We start from the raw sequence: 7,622 nt of genomic DNA, 5'->3' as shown, positions 1-7,622 counted from the left end.
TCAAAATAGCAGAGTTTTTTTATTTGTGGTATTTTTAAGAATTGTTAGTTATGCATGAAGTAAGTTGATACTTCATGTATAAATTAAGCCCCGCCCCTTTTTGAAGCCTTAACTGTGCTGCACGCTTAAATAATTTAATTTTGGTTGCAACGAGTAATTTGACTTGGATAAAAAATTAGTTTATATCGTATAATCTGTGTTGCCAAAGTCACAACGACTTTAATGAATGAATTTGATAGCGATACCCAAAAGTTATATGGGTATAAGCTGGGTTGGAACAGCTAACTTTTTTTAATAAACTGCTTCGCGGTTCATAAAGCGTAAACTGCCCCAACCCAGTTTATACCGTATAAAATGGGTAGCTGTTAAATTCATTCTTTAATTAACATTTTCGGATTATGGATTATGCAGTAATTTTAATAATATGTGTCCCTCAGTGAAGGAAGTCCTTTAATATCTTGTGTCAGAAGAAATCAAATAAGGAACAAGGATGGTACATGTAAAACAAAATTAAAGACACTTATCATAGAATAAAGTGGAAATTGACACTTCATAACTGGCATTTCCCTATCTAAAGTTTTATCAAGCGTTAAATTAAATAGGAACACTACACCGATATTTCATTTACTAGATCGCATGATTTAAGTATTGAAAGACTGAATAAAGACTGAAGATTGAAAAAGAATTAATTTTTGAATTATATTAAGGATTTTTTTCAGGAAAAGGGGGTGAAAGAAAGGTTAAGGTTAAAACTACCTTGGTTTAAAATAATACGATTTAGAGTTTAAGATGTTATGTTCGTTCATGCACAATATATAATAGTATATCTATTAAAACATGAAACAAATGTAATTGTTTAAAATAAAAAAAAAAATTAAAGAAATATTAATTGTTCATATTTTTAAACTCCTTTGATAAAATCTTCAAGAAATAAAATAGAAAAATATGCTTCAAATTAATAAAAAAAAAAAATGATAATTTTCATTTTACGTAAACAAACCCCGATTTAAGTGATCTTACCGAAATCATATGAAATCGAAATACATAACGATTTCAAAAAATATAAAGTTTAATGAGTAAATTACATAGATCTCTCCATGGCAACTGCATCAGATAGACAGCAAGTTAGTAATCTGATCGGGATCGATTTTTATGTACAATTTGAATTTGTTCAAATTTGAAAATAACATTGTTCTTATATTTTGTAATTTCAGTTCAATTTATTTTTTAAAATACGACTGTCTAATATGTTTGCTTTGAATGACTTATTTCTAGAAGATTCCACCTGTTTAAAAATACATGTTTTAACAAATATGTTTCTTTTTTCGTTAATGACTTTATCCGAAAATTTCAATGTCTTTCTGACTTTTCTTGACATGTTTTATTAGATATTTATAATACGCATAAATTAACAGTATAAGTGTAAATCTACTTGAACAATGCGTAATGGGATATCCTGGTTCAATGTAATAGCCCTTCTGACACTGGACCTGGCAAAATTTTCCATCCAAGCACGAAGCACAGGGAATAGCGCCATTCTTTTGTGGGGTAGAGCCATTTACACAACCCCTATAAACTGCAAGGAAAATTTAGTTTGCAAAACATTATAAAGATCGTTTACCTCAAAACCATGTAGTTACAAATCAAAATCTTTGAAACGCAAAAAATATTTCAATCTTAAGAAGAACATAGTAAAATCCTATTCAAAACTATTGTATACTATTACCAGTGTGTGAATATTATTTATAAAATTTATCAATTTTTATTTTTAATCCAGCAATTGAATTTAGAGTTTTATAAAATCTTTTCTTTTCGAGAAATCCAGATTAATATGTAATTTATCCTAGTTTTATTAATCCCTTATAGTAATAAAGATGATATCTTCAAAAATTTGTTTCTGAAAATTTAAAAGTTTTTGTTTGTTTGTTATTTAACTTCCCTACCGAGATTTTTTCCCGCAGTGGGATTCGAACCAACGACGCAAGGATCAACTCCTTACACCGCGCATATAGAACAAACGCTGTAACGATTGCGCCACGTGGACGGCAATTCAAAAAGGTAAATCAGAAATAAATTGACATTGTAGTTTGACAAAGAAAATAAAGAAGAATTTGTTTTCATTTGGATCAAGTTAAGAAACAAGAAGCAAAGTAGATTATTATTGATTTTTGAATGACTAAAAGAAAGATATGTTCAGCAAAATGTTTTAAACCAATCTTACATTCTCAGTGGGGCTGTGTTTTTCCAAAATCCCAGTAGGCATACTTTCCATTCATACTTTTGACACAGTTCGTGATGTTGGGTCCAACCAATGCAGACCCAATTCTACATGAAAATCTGCATTGTCCACCATATCGATATCCCCCTGGACACGTCACAGATAGAAAATTATCACCAAAAAAAACAAGGACAAAGTAACACTGTAAAGAAAACCATTTTTGATATAAACAACCTTGTAAAGGTTATAAGAGTCTCACCAAACTTAAATATTGTCTTTCCTACCGCTTTAGACCATCACGGTAGCTCATTCGGTAGAGCGCTCGCTCCTGTAATCGGAAGGTCGTGTTCGAATCATGGCCGCGACTGACCTAAGTAAAAAAAAAAAAAAATAGGTAGGGAGTTGTCCTTCGCCAAGCGCTCGGCACTTTGGAGTGAAGGTTGCGGGTCTTTCTTATGAGACCTTAAAAACCGAGGTCCGGTGTCACGGTAGGCGTTGGCACGAAAAAGAACCCTCACTGCTCAATGGGCCTGAGTGCCGAGTAAAGCACTAAATTTAAAGCCATTCACCGGTATATGGTGACGTCTCTATATGAGTGAAAAATTAACGAGCGGGGCGTGAAACAATATACAATCAATCAATCCTACGTTTTACAGATGCCAGAAAGTCTTTGATCGGAATAACAGACTTGAATATTTACGTACTAAGGCGATAAAAATAAATAATTATAAATAAATAAATAAACAATAAATAATTTGTCAAAAAATTGAACATTCTGCTGTGAAGTCAAATAATTTTTTTTTTTTTGGGGGGGGGGGGTTAATTTTTATGGTTTTCATGGTATGAAGAGACCATTAATTCATGTCTTTCATGAAACGAAAAATTTCAGATCTATAATGCTTCAATTCGACACTTCTTATCAACGAAATCAAAAGCTCACGAACTATTATTTATTCCTCAAGGTGAAAAAACTAGACCCCTCGAAAATATGTGATTTTACAGTATGTATGTAATAAAATTGAAAGAAAAATAATAGTTGTACTTTTGAGAGGTTTGGGAATGTTTTACACCACTGCTTCATATGCTGTATTGTAAAGAACAAATTTCCCAAAACCTTTTCCGCGAGATAGTTATTTGGTATTATTTATATGATTGATAATTGTTGTTTTACGCCGAGTCGGCAATATTTCAACCATATTTCGGCGGAGTATTTATAAGTGAGAAAAAAAAATTACGAATTTTGTCATTGCGTTCTCAATCTTTGATTTTACAAATACACCGAGAATGGAATTTCTGCAACCAAACGGTCTCGTCTAAATGCGCTTAAAACTTAAAAAAAAACATAAACGTTGTCATTACCTTTCATTGAGAGTGTCACTTTGCATGGCTTTGCCATGTTGCCTGTCCCGTCTCTAGCAATATATGTTACTTGATATCAAAATCTCATTTTTGTGAGATACATATTTGTTGTTTAAGAAGAAAATTCTTATTTGCAAATTTTGTCTATTTTTGTAAATAATCTTTGATAATACAAATATACCAACTATGAAATTCCTTCAAACAGATGATGATCTCGTTCAATTATATCACGAACAAGATGTGTTTGTGAAACACTGATGCCCCCGTATGGCAACTTATGACAAAGTTAAATTTTCTCAAATGCAAATCAAGTATGCTGGTACCCAAAGTAAGGTCTTGTACCGAGGAACATATACCGAGGATCATGCATGTGAAATATGAAATCCCTAGCAGCAACCATTGAAAATATATGGAAAGGTTACAGTTTTTTAAAAGTAAGTCAAACATCAAGGTCAAGGTCAAATGGTCAAAATTAATGGTGCACAAGGAAAGGCCTTCTTACAAGAAATACACATGTGGAATATGAAAGCTCTAGCATCAACCGTTTAAAAGATATGGCCAAGGTTAAAGTTTTTAAAAGTAGGTCAAACCCCAAAGCCACGGTCAAAGGGTCAAAGTTGTTGGTATCCAAAGAACGTTCTTGTCACAAGGATTGCATATATGAAGTAAGAAAGCCCTAGAACCAACTGTTAAAAAATGGCCAAAGTTAAAGTTTTCCAAAAGTAGGTCAAACTCCAAGGTCAAGTTCAAAGGGTCATAGTTGTTGGTATTCAAAGCAAGGTCTTGTCACAAGGATTTCGGATGTGAAGAATGAAAGCCCTAGCGCCAACCATTCATAAGACTGATTTGAATTTATTTTATTGTAAGAACGAGTGCACATATGGGCCCCGGTAAAATGTTAAAAAATGAAGAATTAAATTAAGCATAATTTTTCATCTCAGATCATTAATTGATATCTAGATCCAACAAATTTTATTGCTGAAATTTATGAATATACAAAGAGCAAAGCCATACAATGTGGTAGGGGTCAGCCAACATTCGTGATTTTCTATAGTAAATCGAGGACGGTCATCATTTCAAAGCTTTTGTTTACTGTCAGCCTAACGTTGTACAAACTTGTGCGAATGACAAAAAACGCATTATACATTTATAAAACTTGTGTGAAAGTAGGAAATTTGTACAAAATTAGGCTTGTACTTAAAATATTAAAAAAGTATGAAAAGTTCAATGTTTTTTCCTGTAGCAAGCGAGAGCTATTTACCTGTGTGACCTATGTTGAACCCACCCGTGGAATAAATTATTTAAAATACCGGTAGTCACGTGAGTTCTACCCAGGTAAACATTCCTCAAAGGTGCTCACTGTAAAAGATAGCCACGTTTTGTATCATTATATCAAAGTCGTGCCGCATAGAGAAGTTTGTATGTATTTGGTTTTAGGAACACAGGTGGGTTAGAAGGGTTTAGTGTCGCTAAAATGTCACCCTACATAAAAGCGTCAAACATTTTTAACATTCGTGCAAGACAATGGTACCGGTATTGAAAGTAACCTAAATACTCTTTTTTCACTTTAAAATTTAAAGGAAGTAATGTTAAATGTTATTGCATTATTTCAAATGTTTTTTCTCAGGTAAAATAGCGCAAGAAGTATCATTCGGCAAACGCGCCCGTCACTGATCCACCATCAGATTGTTCAAGTGTCCGATTTAAATGTCCCCTCCCCTTGATTTAAATAAACGAAACTCAAAATAGGTTCGGTACGACTTTTCCGGATTTGGGGTGTCTATAGGCATTTAAAAATCTTCATTTCTTTCAAATCCATGCTGATTTAGGTGATGTTTTAACGTGATTTTAATTAGAAGTATCCACTTGTATTTAACTATTACCAGAAGAGAACAATTTCGAAATATATTCTAAAGTAATACGGCACTGAAAAGGGCCCATTAAGCATTGCTTAAGTGCACTTGTCCTTCATAAATACAATGGGATCGGGCACAAGTTCTGAAAACTAAGATATTGTTAATATACTAAGATACATGTATATTCTAAGATAAGACATATTCATAAGATATGGCCAATGTTAAAGTTTTTCAAAAATAGAAAAAACTTCGAGGTCAAGGTTAAAGGGTCAAAGTTGTTGGTATCCAAAGGAAGGTCTCTTCAAAAGCATTACACATCTGAAGCATGAAAGCCCTAGCATTAACCGTTCAAAAGTTATAGCCAATGTTAAAGTTTTCAAAAGTGTGTCAAACTTCAAGGTCAATGGGCTATAATTGTTGGTATCTAAAGGAAGAGCTTGTCACAAGGATTACTTATGTGAATAATGAAAGCCCTAGCACCAACCATTCATAAGATATGGTCAATGTTAGTTTTTCAAAAATAGAAAAAAAACTCCAAGGTCAAGGTCAAAGGGTCATAGTTGTTGGTATCCAAAGGAAGGTCTTGTCAAAAGAATTACACATATGAAGTATATGAAAACCCTAGCATTAATCGTTCAAAAATAAATAGCCATGTTAAAGTTTTTCAAATGTACGTCAAACTTTAAGGTCAAGGGTCAAATGGTCAAAGTTGTTGGTATTAAAAGAAAGGACTTGTCAAAAGGATTACACATGTTAAGTATGAAAGCCCTAGCATTAACCGTTTAAAAGTTATAGCCATTGGCAAAGTTTTTCAAAAGTTGGTCAAACTCCAAGGTCAAAGGGTCAAAGTTGTTGGTCTTAAAAGAAAGGTCTTGTCACAAGGAATACACATGTGAAATATGAAAGCCATAGTTCCAACCAATCAAAAGTTATGAGCAATGTTAAAGTTTTTGCAGACAAACAGACAGTCAGACAGACGGACGGACAGGAAACTATATACCCCGAATTTTCGATACGGGGGCATAAAAATAAAGTTCCTTACGAATAAAAAGTGGCTTAAAATATCTTTACTTTTCATTGAAAGTGTAACTATGCATGGTGTTGCCTTATTGCCCGTCCTGTCTTCAGCAGTATATATTATTTGACGTGTTCCAGTCTCTATAACGTCCCCAGGGGAAATATTTTCAGACTTGTGTAAGATAATGTCATTGTCTTCATTATCATATAGAACTGGTTCATCCCAATATATTTTTCCTTTAGTAGAATTTATATCCGCTGTACCATCGACAAAGGGATTGCAATTTTCTATCTTTAGTTTTGATATATCTGAATTACATAAAAACTTTCAATGGATTAATAGAATATGACTGAAAAACAATAAACTATAAAACAACAACAGCAAGAGTAACAAAAATATAGTTAAGGAATTGTCCTCACCAAAGCATTGTGGGAACGATCCCTGCCATCGTCCATCATCTCTACATAGTTTCACTCTGCTCTGTAATTGCATGTCAAATCCAGGAGGGCAAATGAGTGAGCACTCGCTTTGAAACTTAAATCCTTTGGTGCAAGTGTATGAAAGGTTTTTATTTTTTCTAGTAAGTGGGGGGCAGTGTATTTCTAAAACAACCAAAATATTTACATTTATTTTAATTTCCTATCTTATCTTATATAATATCCATTATCTTATCTTATATAATATCCATGAAGAAAGATTGAGTTGAAAGGTAAATAAGGATTTACCATAAATCAGTCATTCTACAAAAACATGACCAATTAAGAATTTTTATGTCGCTTACAAATTTTCTGTTGTAATATCTTAACTTTAAATTCAAAGGTCGATTTCAACTCTGAGACTTAACATACACACATAGTTTTGTAAATTTTCACCGATATATATGCAGTCAAAGTTTTGATATGAACATAATGTAATGTTGAAAAACGTATTCAACTGCAAATCTTAATGTCGCTTATTTATTTACAAATTTCAAGATGAAATTTTTAGCCGTAAATTCGTTCCAAATAGATTGCAATGAATGTTAAAAAACGTCTTTTATCCTATATTTAAAGAAATCAACCAACTTCTCGCAAAGAAATGCATGGATCCCCTTTCATGCGAAATCATAAGCATGTCGCTTAAAATCGATTAACTTCCGTAACGATTTTGTTTTAAATCTTACGCATGGAAT

General features: G+C 32.7%; 1 long non-coding RNA gene across 1 annotated transcript; it reads right to left on the bottom strand.

Annotated features, from left to right (window-relative positions):
- Positions 1 to 2,209: 2,209 nt before the first annotated feature.
- LOC133173454 (uncharacterized) lies at positions 2,210 to 7,022 on the bottom strand. The gene is made up of 3 exons (XR_009719048.1): positions 6,871 to 7,022; positions 6,505 to 6,759; positions 2,210 to 2,325 (listed from the first exon to the last, which is right to left on the bottom strand). It is a non-coding gene; the product is annotated as an uncharacterized LOC133173454 (long non-coding RNA).
- Positions 7,023 to 7,622: the final 600 nt, after the last annotated feature.

This window comes from Saccostrea echinata, unplaced genomic scaffold, assembly GCF_033153115.1.
Source record: "Saccostrea echinata isolate AGI-Se365-2 ecotype Australia unplaced genomic scaffold, CSIRO_AGI_Sech_v1 ptg000056l, whole genome shotgun sequence".
NCBI lineage: Eukaryota > Metazoa > Mollusca > Bivalvia > Ostreida > Ostreidae > Saccostrea > Saccostrea echinata.
The sequence above is the reverse complement of the archived record's forward strand: the minus strand, read 5'-3'. Positions and strand labels throughout refer to the sequence as shown.